Genomic DNA, 13,311 nt, shown 5'->3' on the forward strand with positions numbered 1-13,311 from the left:
AAGAATATTGCATTAATGGAAGTGTTGCCTTTTGGACGAGCTGGTAAACAATGTCAGATGTAAATAAAAGATTCCATGACACTTTTTTGAAGAAAAATAGGCTGTTCTCTCAGTGTCCTGGTCAACATTCGTCCTTTTACCAATGACACAAAATGATAGCTGATCATTTTTCTCATTTGCCATTTGTGAGACCTTGTTGTGTGTGAATTGGTTGCTAAAGTTGCCTACATAACAACAGTTACTCCACTTCAAAAGTACTTCATTAGCTGTGAAGCATTAGGGTCATGAAAGGCACCATATAAATGCAAGTTCATTCTTCCTTTCTTAAAATCTCCTAAAAGGGACTTAGATATTTCATTCAGTAAATTTGGATCTGATCGAGGATAGCAAAAAAGATTAGAATTCTCACAAAGTTAACATTTGATCCTCAGACTAATTTTAAAACCATCACTTGGTTATAGTTTGCAGTTCAAATCTATTTGATATTTCATTCAGATGCTTTCTGTCGAAGCTCTGTTTTTATAGCACTGATATTGATTCAACCAGATTTTTTCTTTTTTTGACTTTCAATTGATTGTTTGAACTCCTGCTTTAACTTTGTTGGAGCCCCTCACACATTCTGTACAATCTATTCTTCAAACACATTTAATCCCAATTAAATGCTGAGTCTGTGTAGACTACACTGCATAAATCAGTGGATTCACAAATCACCACATTTGTAAAAAAAAAAAATCACAATTATAGAAATCTAAACATATTTAAATTCACCGGGACCATGTTCTATCTGCTGTTCTAAATTTAGATGAAATATTTTATCCTAGAATAAAAGAATGCCAGTAATACCAATTAAGTTGTATTTGTTGATCTTATAGAACTATTTTTAATGATTGCAAGGATAGGACGCATACCAATAAATGCTAAGTTAATCAAGTAATGCTTCAGAGTATTGGATGATATCAGGAGTTAATGGATTGTGCTTTTGCCTTTGAGACCTGGGTACCAATCCAACCTGAACAATGGTGTCAGGTAGTGAATTTTTCCAAGATGTTGATCCAGGGGCAATGAAGAAATGATGATATATATCCAAGTCAGAACGATGATTGACTTGAAGGGGAATTTGGAGGTGATGGTGTAACTAAGACATTGCTGCTTTTATCCTTCCTGGTGGTAGAGGTCACAGAAGAGGGAGATCTTACCGAAGTAATCTTGGTGAGTTGCTGCAGTGCATCGTGTATATCATACATACTGCAGCAACATTGTGACAGTCATGGAGTGGGTGGTTATGGAGTCCAGTGGCAATGGCACTGAACAAAAGGTCTGCTCTGTCCTGGATGGTGTCAAGATTGTTGCAGCTGCACCCATTGAGGTGAGTGGTGAGTATTCCATCACATGCCTGATTTGAACCTTATAGATGATAAGGAGGCTTTGATGGGTCAGGAGGTGAGTCATTTGTCGGAGGTGAGTCATTTGTCAGAGAGTGCCCAGACCCTTTGCCCTGCTCTTGTAGCCAGGGAGCTGATATTGCTGGTCCAGTTCAGTTTCTGGTCAATGGTGATCCCCAGTATGTTAAGAACATAAGAACATAAGAAATAGGTTGATCTTATCTTGGCTTCAATTCAACTTTTCTGCCTGTTCCCCATAACCCTTGACTCCCCTATAGTTCAATGACTCAGCTTTCACAGCTCTCTGGGGTAGAGAATTCTAAAGATTCACAAACCTGTGAGAGAAGAAATTTCTCCACATCTCAGTCTTAAATAGGTGATCCCTTTTCTGAGATTATGCCCCTAGTTCTAAATTCCCTCATGAGGGGAAACATCCTCTCAGCATCTACCCTGTCAAGCCCCCTCAGAATCTTGTATGTTTCAATAAGATCTCCTCTTATTCTCCTAAACTCCAATGAGTTCAGGCCCAACCTGCTCAAACTTTCCTTATAAGACAACACATTCATCCCAGGAATCAACCCAGTGAAACTTCTCTGAACTGTCTCCAAAACAAATATATCCCTTCTAAAATAAGGAGACCAAAACTGTACGCAGTACTCTAGGGGGCCGAAATTGCCCCTTTCCTTAAGGCCTCTTAACACCAGAAATTGGCGGCCACGTTGTGGAGTGCAATGGCTGCCAACTTTTCGTGTAATGGCCGCCATTATCAAATTTCTGCTCCTGTGGTATCCTGGTGGTGACCTGCTCCCCCTCCTACCATTCCGCTGCTGTTGATCTGTGCTAAGTGCATCATCACAGTGCACACCATTGATGTCCTGTCCCTCCCCCCACCCCCCCCCATGACGGCGAAGAAGTTCCGTCATCAAAATCTTCCAGTGCAGTGAGGCTGAGAACTTCTGCAATGGTGGTGTAGCTCCCATTAAAGGGAAACATAGAAACATAGAAAATAGGTGCAGGAGTAGGCCATTCGGCCTTTCGAGCCTGCACGAGGATGCATTGTTGCTGCCGCCATGTTATCTTTTGTCGGCCGACTGCCATGTTGGGCCGACAATTATGCCCCCGGCTTCGGCCAGGCCGCCAACAGGCAGCCTGGCACCCCCTTTTGAGTGCTAGGCTGCTGGCCTGACCGAAACCCTCCCTGGTGGCCCAGTGGATCGAACTTTAGAACTTGCGCAGGCTCTCCCCTTTAAGTGAAGGGGAGAGCTGTGGTGACAAGGCTCGTGATGACATCATCAGCGCTATACTGATGACTGACAGCGGCAGCCGCTCCGCTCCACCCCAACATCCGCCCCTCTAGTGTGCTCACTATTATGAGTGACTTCCGATCCGCCTGAAATAAAACCAAAGAACGGAATTTCACTCGAGGCCACCTCAACCACCGCGGCGGTAAAAACGGGGTGCGTGCGCCCCGTTTCGGGCAGAGGGCAATTTCATCCCTAGGTGTGGTCTCCCCAACGCCCTGTACAGTTGTAGCAGGATTTCCCTACTTTTATACTCCATCCCCCTTGCAATAAAGGCTAACATTCCATTTGCCTTCCTAATTACTTGCTGTACCTGCATACTAACTTTTTGTGTTTCATGTTACGAGGACACCCAGATCCCTCTGTACCACAGCATTCTGTAATCTCTCTCCATTTAAATAATAATTTGCTTTTCTATTCTTCCTGCCAAAGTGGACAACCCCACATTTTACCACATTATACTCCATCTGCCAAATTTTTGCCCACTCACTTACCCTATCTATATCCCTTTGCAGACTCTTTGGGGTGGAAATTCGGTTGCGCCTCAGTCGGGGCGGTGTCTAGGGCGGAGCGGTAAATTTTGCGCTGGCAAATGGTTTGCGTCTGCCGCCACAAAACTCATCAGCTGGGCCCGGAGTTTGGAGCGGGGCGCTAAGGAAGGCTTTGCACGTCTCTCTTAGGGAGATAGGCCGGCTGAGCAAAGGAAAATCTCGAGCTAAACAGCCGGCCTCGGAGCGCCAAAACAGAGGCTTGGGTGGGGAAAAAACAAAACCTGAAAAAAACCACCAAAAACATTCCCAATACATAGCTCATGCCACCACAACATAAATTGCGAAACAAAATTTAAAAAACAATCACACTATTAATCTCAGGTCGACATTACTTCCCCCACTGCGGCCGTTACAGTTTGGAACGCCAGCTTTCACAGGTGTTCCCATCAGGGTGCTCTACGGAGCGCTATGGGTCTGGCGCAATCCAAAAATTGAGCCGGTGTCGCAACCAAGGGCATTGCACACCAGCTCACCTCTCCTGGGCATTGCACACCAGCTCACCTCTCCTGGGCATTGCACACCAGCTCACCTCTCCTGGGCATTGCACACCAGCTCACCTCTCCTGGGCATTGCACACCAGCTCACCTCTCCTGGGCATTGCACACCAGCTCACCTCTCCTGGGCATTGCACACCAGCTCACCTCTCCTGGGCATTGCACACCAGCTCACCTCTCCTGGGCGGTACTGCTCCGTTCCTCATCAATACCGGCACCGAATGTCCCGGTGGGGCGCTGGAAGCTGGCCGCCTGGGCGCAACTGCTTTCCGCCGGGACGCTAAGATGGGCAGCAGAAGATTGAATTTCCACCCCTTTGTGTCCACCTCACAACTTGCCTTCCCACCAATCTTTGTGTCGTCAGCAAATTTGGCTAAAATACATTCGGGTCTCTTCGTTCAAGTCAATAATATAGATTGTAAATAATTGAGGCCCCAGCACTGATCCCTGTGGCACCCTATTAGTAATAGTTTGCCAACCTGAAAATGATCCATTCATCCTGACTTTCTGCTTTCTGTTAGTTAGTCAATCCTCTATCCATGCTAAAATATTACCTCCAGAGCTCTTATCTTTTGTAGTAACCTTTTATGTGGCACCTTATTGAATGCCTTTTGGAAATTCAAATACACTAAACTACTGGTTCCCTTTAGCCACTCTGCTCATTACATCCTCAAAGAACTCTAATAAATTTGTCAAACGTGATTTCCCTTTCATAAAACCATCTTGACTCTGCTTGATTGTAAGATAATTTTCTAAATGTCCTATTACTATTTCCTTAATAATGGACTCCAGCATTTTCCCAATAACAGATGTTAGGCTAACTGGTCTATAGTTTCTTGCTTTCTGTCTCCCTCCTTTCTTGAACAGGGGTGTTACATTTTCAGTTTTCCAATCAGCTGCAACCTTTCCAGAATCTAGAATTTTAGAAGATTACCACCAATGCATCAACTACCTCTGCATCCACTTCTTTTAAGACCCTATTAAAGAAGCAGTAGCAGGACATTTGGAAAAGCAAAATTCAGTCAGGCAGACTCAGCATGTATTTATGAAGGGGAAGTCATGTTTGACAAATTTGCTGGAATTCTTTGAGGATGTAACAAACAGGGTAGATAAAGGGGAACCAGTGGATGTGATGTATTTGGACTTCCAGAAGGCATTTGACAAAGTGCCACATAAAAAGGTTACTGCACAAGATAAAAGTTCATGGGGTTGGGGGTAATATATTAGCATGGATAGAGGATTGGTTAACTAACAGAAAACAGAGAGTCGGGATAAATGGTTCATTCTTGGGTTGGCAATCAGTAACTAGTGGGGTGCCGCAGGGATCAATGCTGGGACCATAATTATTTAAAATATATATTAACGACTTGGAAGAAGGGACTAAGTGTAACATAGCCTAGTTTGCTGATGATATAAGGATGGGAGGAAAAGCAATGTGTGAGGAGGACACACAAAATATGCAAAAGGACATAGACAGGCTAAGTGAGTGGGCAAAAATTTGGCAGATGGAGTATAATGTTGGAAAGTGTGAGGTCATGCACTTTGGCAGAAAAAAAAATCAAAGAGCAAGTTATTATTTAAATGGAGAAAGATTGCAAAATGCTGCAGTACAGTGGGACCTGAGGGTACTTGTGCATGAAACAAAAAAGGATGGTATGCAGGTACAGCAAGTGATCAGGAAGGCCAATGAAATCTTGGCCTTTATTACAAAGGGGATGGAGTATAAAAGCAAGGAAGTCTTGCTACAGCTATACAGGGTATTGGTGAGGCCACACCTGGAATACTGCGTGCAGTTTTGGTTTCCATATTTCCGAAAGGATATACTTACTATGGAGGTCGTTCAGAGAAGGTTCACAAGGTTGATTCCGGAGACGAGAGGGTTGACCTATGAGGAAAGATTGAGTAGGTTAGTCCTCTATTCATTGGAATTCAGAAGAATGAGAAATGATCTTATCGAGATTATGAGGGGGCTTGACAAGGTGGATACAAAGAGGATGTTTCCACTGATAGGGGAGACTAGAACTCGGGGGCATAATCTTAGAATAAAGTGCTGCCCATTTAAAACTGAGATGAGGAGAAATTTATTTTCTCAGAGGGTTGTAAATCTGTGGAATTCGCTGCCTCAGAGAACTGTCGAAGCTGGGACATTGAATACATTTAAGATAGAGATAGACAGTTTCTTAACCGATAAGGGAATAAAGGCTTATGGTGAGAGGGCGGGGAAGTTGACCTGAGTCCATGATCGAATCAGCCAAGATCGTATAAAATGGCGGAGCAGGCTCGAGGAGCCGTATGGCCTACTCCTGCTCCTATTTCTTCTGTTCTTATGTAGGCCATCAGGTTCAGGGGCCTTGTCAGCCTTTAGTCCCATCAGTGATAATGATTGTTTTATTTTCCTCCCTCTTTTTTGACCCCTGATTTTCTAATGCTATTGGGATGTTTTTAGTGTCTTCTACCGTGAAGACAGATGCAAAATATTTGTTCAAAGTCTCTACCATTTCCTTGTTTCACATTATTAATTCCCCAATCTCATCCTCTAAGGGACCAACATTTACTTTAGCTAATCTCTTCCTTTTTATATGCTTGTAGAAGCTCTTACTGTATGTTTTTATATAACTAGCCAGTTTACTCTAATAATCTATTTTCTCCCTCCATTATTTTTTTAGTCATCCTTTGTGAGTTTCTAAAATTTTCTCAATCTTCCACCTACCACTAATCTTTGCAACATTGTATGCCTTTTCTTTCAATTTTGATACCTTCCTAACTTCCTTAGTTAGCCTTGGCTGGTTCATCCTTCTTGTAGTGTCTTTCTATCTCAATGAAATATACCTTTGTTGAGAATTCTGAAATATCTCCTTAAATGTCTACCACTGCTTATCTGCCATTTGACTTTTAATCTATTTTCCCAGTCCACTTTTGCTAACTCTGTCTTCATACCTTTGTAATTGCCTTTATTTAGGTTTAAGACACTAGTTTCAGACCCAAGTTTCTCACCCTCAAACTGAATGTGAAATTCTAACATGTTATGGTCACTGTATCCTAGAGGATCCTTTACTATGAGATCATTAATTAGTCCTGTCTCATTACACATTACCAGTTCTAAAGTAATCTGTTCTCTGGCTGGTTCCACAACATATTGTTCTAAGAAACTGTCCCGAGTACAGTCTATGAAGTCGTCCTCAAGGCTACCTTTTCCAATTTGATTTGTCCAATCTATCTGAAAATTAAAGTCGCCCACAATTATTGCAGTACCTCTTACAAGCCCCCATTATTTCTTGATTTATAATCTGTCCTACAGTGTAGCTACTGTTAGGGGGCCTATAGACTACTCCCACCAGTGACTTCTTTCCCTTGCTATTTCTTATCTCCACCCAAACTGATTCTACATCTTGATCTTCTGAGCCAAGATAATTTCTCACTAATGTACTGATCTCATCCTTTAGTAACAGAGCTACCCACCTCGTTTTCCTTTCTACCTATCCTTCCAAAATTTCAAGTAGCTCTGAATATTCAGTTCCCAGTCTTGGTCAGCTTGCAACCACATCTCTTTGATGGCTATCAGATCATACCCATTTATTTCTAATTGTGCCATCAATTCATCTATCTTGTTATGAATGCTGAGTGAATTCCGATAAAGAGCCTTTAATTTTGCCTTTTTACCATTACCATTTATTCCTACACTGATTTTATTTGCTGGTGCACTCTTATATTTGTGCACTTTGTCCCTTCCTGTCACACTCTGGTTATCATTACCCATATCGCTACCCTGCACTATTGCCGTGTCCTTTCTCTTTAACTTTCTAAATTTCCCCTCACCTGCTCCCCCACCCCCCGATTTTTTTAGTTTAAAGCCCTATCAACAGCCCTAGTTATTCAATTTGCCAGGACACTGGTTCCAGCCCGGTTTAAGTGGAGCCCATCCCGATGGAACAGCTCCCTCTTTCCCCAGTACTGGTGCCAGTGCCTCATGAATTGAAACCCATTCTTCCCACACCACTCTTTGAGCCATGCATTTAACTCTCTGATGTGCTTGACCCTACGCCAATTTCCAGATGGCTCCGGTAGTAATCCAGAGATTATTACCCTTGAGGTTCTGCTTATTAATTTAGACCCTAGCTCCTCAAACTCCCTCAGCAGTATTTCATTCTTAGTTCTACCTATGTCATTGGTTCCTACATGGACCACGACAACTGGATCCTCCCCCTCCCACTCCAAGTTCTTCTCCAGACGCGGGGAGATATCATTAACCCTGGCACCGGGCAGGCAACACAACCTCTGGAACTCCATGTTGCAGCTGCAGAGAACAGTATCTACCCTCCCTGACTATACGGCCCCTACCAGTACCACATTCCTTTTTACTCCCCCCACTTGAATGGCCTCCTGTACCACGGTGCCATGGTCAGTTTGCCCATCCACCCTGCAGTCCTTTTCTTCATCCATACAGGTAGCAAGTACCTTGTACTTATTGGACAGGGTCAAGGGCTGAGACTTCTCCATCACTTCATCTGGGTCCCCATACCTTCCTGACTCACCGTCACACTCTCTGTCCCTGACCATTGACTAACTCTAAAGTACTATTTAACCTTAAGGGTGTGACTGCCTCCTGGAGCAAAGTGTCCAGATAACTCTTCCCCCTTCGTGATGCATCGTACTGTCTGCAGCTTGTACTCCAGCTCAACAACTCTGAGCCAAAGTTCCTCGAGCTGCAGACACTTATTGCAGATGTAATTGTTCGGGATCGCGATGCTCTGCGCCAACTCCCATATACTGCAGTTACGACATACCACCTGCCCAGACATCTCTAACCTTGTTTTATTTATTAATTAATTAGTTAGGGCTTTTATTCAATCAATATTTTAGTTTTATTGTTTAATTATTTTATCGGTTCTAAGTTGTTAATTTAATAAGTACCCAGCAAGTTACCATTTCTCAGCTCTTAAATTAAATCCCTTCCCTAACTTAGACAACAAAGAAAAGCTGTTTTACTCACCAACCAATCACCTATCTGCTCTCCTGTGACATTACACTTTGATTATTTTTCACCACCCTCTTTATTCAGCTCCGCTCACTGTGCTCCCACTCTGGTTCGCTCCTGGGGTTTAAGATGGGAGTCTCAGCCATTGTGGTGTCTTGAAGGTCAAATCAAGGTTATTGGGCTGTTTCTTCTTCAAGATTCTCATTGCCTGGCACTTATGTGTGTGAATGTTACTTGTCACATATCAGCCCAAGCATGGCTATAGCACGGTCCTGCTGCAGGCTGGGATGGGCTGCTCCAATATTGGAAGAGTGGAGAATGGGGCTAATCTTAGTAGGATCATCAGCAAACCACCTCACTCCTGGACTTATAATGGAAGTAGGGTTATTGATTAAGCAGTCGATGATGGTTACGGTTAGGATGCTTACATAAAAAACTTCATACAGCATTGTTCTGAGACTGCAACGATGGCCTCCAACAAACATCTTCCTTTGTGTCAGGTATTACTCCAACACTGAAGGGTTTTCCCCTTAGCCCCCACTGAGTTCAGTTGTGTTCGGGTTTCTTGCCATATTCAATTGAGTACTGAGGGCAACTACTTTCACCTCTCCTCTGAAATTCAGCTCCTGTGTTCATGCCTCGATCAAGGCTGTGACTAGATCAAGAGCCAAGTGGCTCTGGCGGAACCTGAACTAAGCATCAACGAGCAAATATCGCTTGGTGACTCCTTCCTGGCAGGAATTTCTCGTAACACTAAGGTCGGAATCTAACCAGTCCTGCGAGTGCAGCTTTGGAGGCAGGCCTGCTGCCAAAATGGCCATGATTGACAGCGGGGTGGGATCCCGCTCTGAACGCGCCTCCTTCTCAGTTTCCAAAGTGCCGGGTCTGGTTGCAGTTTACAGACAAGATACCAAGCAGCAAAACAACTAATTAACATCATTAAGAGTACTTTAAAGGATTTAAAAATAATTTTGCCACGTACTTACCATTTTTCCAACTTTTTCTGGAGCTTTCCATCGCTTCACGTCAGATAAGTGTGTCGAATTCTCAATGACTCTCCATTCCTTTGATGAGTTAAAGCTGCAGAATTGGTATAAAAGCTACCATTTCATAGCTGTTCACTTTCCAATTTCAGAAGCTGAAGTCTCCTGACGACATCCCTGCTTGTGCCTTCCTGTGCAATGTGCAACCAGGCTGTGTTGGTGTCCCAGGGAGGTCTCTTTCGCCCATTGTAAGGGAAGAGAACCTCCCCGCATGCTGTGGTTCCCTCCATAAGCATCTGGAGGGAATCGTGGGAGAGCCTGGGTGCAGCCATGCACCTTTGTGCAGTGCTCGTCTGTGTTTACAGCATCTCAATGCTGTAGAACATGAGAGAACAACAATGTGGCTATGGTCCTTTTAAGGAAACCGGCTGACGAAGCATCATCATATGATGTCATCAGACCCGCTTCCTTTTTAGTTGGCCGGGAACCTCGCAGGGCGGTCTTAACAAGTCCCATCAAGGGAAGATTCTTCACACAATGCAGGCTGGAGCCAGGAGGGGGGTCACCACCCAGCACCGACGCCCCCCACCCCTCAGACTCACCACGGTTGGCAAGATCGCAGCCAAAAAGTGGCGCAGTGAGGAAATTAATCCACCAAGTTATTTGAAAAGGAACTTTAAAAAAAAAAATTATTCGTTCCGGAATGTGGGCATCGATGGCAACGCCAGCATTTATTGCCCATCCCTAATTGCCCTTCAGAAGGTGGTGGTGAGCCGTCTTCTTGAACCACTGCAGTCCGTGTGGCGAAGGAACTCCCCAGTGCTGTTAGGGAGGGAGTTCCAGGATTTTGACCCAGTGACAATGAAGGAACGGCATTATACTTCCAAGTCAGGATGGTGCGTAACTTGGAGGAAAACTTGGAGGTGATGGTATTCCCATGTGTCTGCTGCCCTTGTCCTTCTAGGGGGTGGAGATCACGGGTTTGGGAGGTGCTGCTGAAGAAGCCATAGTAAGTTGCTGCAGTGCATCTTATAGATGGTACACATTGCAGCCATGGTGTGCTGGTACTGGAGGGAGTGAATGTTTAAAGTGGTGGATATGGTGCCAATCAAGTGGGCTGTTTTGTGCTGGATGGCGTCCAGCCTCTTGAGTGTTTTTGGAGCTGCACGCATCCAGGCAAGTGGAAACTATTCCATCACCGTATTTATGTGGCTGGTCCAGTTCAGTTTCTGGTCAATGGTGATGGTGGAGAATTTTGCCACTGAATGACAAAATGACATGATTAAACTCTTGCTTGTTGGAAATAGTCATTGCATGGCACTTGTGTAGCGTGAATGTTACTTAACACTTATCAAGCCGAGCCAGAATATTGTCCAGGTCTTGCTGCATGCGGGCTCGGACTGCTTCACTAACTGAGGATTTGCGATTGAAACTGAAGACGATTCAATCATCAGCGAATATCCCCATTTTTGATGTTATAGTGGAGGGAAGGTTATTGGTGAAGCAACTGAAGTTGGTTGCTTTCAGGACACTGCCCTGAGGAAATCCTGCAGTGATGTCCTGGGGCTGATTGACCTGCAACAACCACAACCATCTTCCTTTGTGCTAGGTATGACTCCAGCCAGTGGAGAGTTTGCCCCTGATTCTCATTTTTACTGGGGCTCCTTGTTGCCACACTCGGTCAAATGCTGCCTTGATGTCAAGGGCATTCACTCTCACCTCATCTCTGGAATTCAGCTCTCTTGTCCATGTTTGGAACAAGGCTGTAATGAGGTCTGAAGCCAAGTGGCCCTGGCCAGAACCCAAATTGAGAATCGATAAGATGGTTATTAGTGAGTAAGTGCCACTTGATAGTGCTATCAACGACACCTTCCATCACTTGGCTGATAATTGAGAGTAGACTGATGGGGTGGTAATTGGCTAGATTGGATTTGTCCTGCTTTTTGTGGACAGGACATACCTGGGCAGTTATCCACATTGTCTGGTAGATGCTAGTGGTGTAGCTGTACTGGAACAGCTTGGCTAGAGATGTGGCTAGTTCTGGAGCACAAAATTTCAGCACGACAGCCGGGATGTTGCTGGGGCCCATAGCCTTCATTGTATCTAGTGCGTTTCTGCCACTTCTTGATATCACGTGGAGTGAATCAAATTGACTGAAGATTGATTTCTGTGATGGTGGGGACCACAGGAGGAGGCCGAGATGGCACTTCTGGCTGAAGATGGTTGCAAACGCTTCATTCAGCTTTGCCTTTTGCACTTGTATGCTGGGCTCCGCCATCATTGAGGATAGGAATAGTCATGGAGCCTCCTCCTCCCGTTAGTTGTTTAATTGCTCACCACCATTCACAACTGGATGTGGCAGGACTGCAGAGCTTTAATCTGATCATTTGATTGTGGGATCGCTTAGCTCTGTCTATAGCCAGTTGCTTTCACTGTTTGGCATGCATGTAGTCCTGTTTCCCTGGGTTGGCACCTCATTTTTGGATACGCCTGGTGCTGCTCCTGGCATGCTTTTGTACACTCCTCATTGAACCAGGGTTTCTCCCCTGGCTTGATGGTATGGTAGAGTGAGGGATATGCCGAGCCATGAGGTTACAGATTGTGCTGGAATACAATTCTGCTGTTGGTGATGGATCACAGCGCCTCATGGTTGGCCAGTTTTGAGCTGCTAGATCTGTTTTGAATCTATCCCATTTAGCATGGTGGTCGTGCCACACAACAAGGGCAGCAGCAGTTCGGGAGGAGCAACAGGAGCGGGAGATTGAGGCCCTGATAAAAGAGCGGCAGTTGGGAGGAGCCAGCTGCTGCAGGGACAAGCAGGTATGTGATTGGATGGGGCAGTACTTTTTTGTAGGAAACCTTTGGCATTGTTGTAAGTAGGAACTGCAAGTAAATATATGATCTTTATTATCTAAGGAGAGCCAGTTAATTAAATTGGTTGTTTGCTAAGTAGCAGCTGGGTGTGTTGTGTTAAGGTTTAGAGTTTAGTTCTACTTGATAGTGAAAATAAAGAAAGTGAGTTTGAAGGAGAGAGGAAACAAGCAGGAAAAAAGGGTAAAAAAAACAAACTTAAAGGCACTTTGGCTATATACACATAGCATTTGTAACAAAATAGATGAGTTGACGGCACAAATTGAGACAAATGGATATGATCTGATAGTCCTGACAGAGATGTGGTTGCAAGGTGACCAAGACTGGGAATTAAATATTATGGGGTATTTGACAATCCAGAAGGAAAGACAGAAAGGAAAAGGAGGTGGGGTAGCTCTATTGATAAATGATGGAATCACTGCAATAGTGAGAAAATATATTTGCTCAAATGATAAGGATGTTGAAACAGTTTGGGTGGAGATAAGGAATAATGGGAAAAATTCACTGGTGGACATAGTCTATAGGCCTCCTAACAGTAGCAACTCTGTTGGTTGGAGCATAAATCAGGAAATAGTGGGGGCTTGTAAAAAGGGAACAGCAATAATCATAGGTGATTTTAACCTTCATATTGATTGGACAAATAAAATTGGTCAGGGTAGACTTGAGGAGGAGTACATAGAGTCCATGAGGGACGGGTTTCTTGAACAGTATGTAACGGAACCAACCAGGGGGCAGGCTATCTTAGATCTGGTCC

Source organism: Pristiophorus japonicus, chromosome 4 (genome assembly GCF_044704955.1).
Source record: "Pristiophorus japonicus isolate sPriJap1 chromosome 4, sPriJap1.hap1, whole genome shotgun sequence".
NCBI classification, from domain to species: domain Eukaryota; kingdom Metazoa; phylum Chordata; class Chondrichthyes; family Pristiophoridae; genus Pristiophorus; species Pristiophorus japonicus.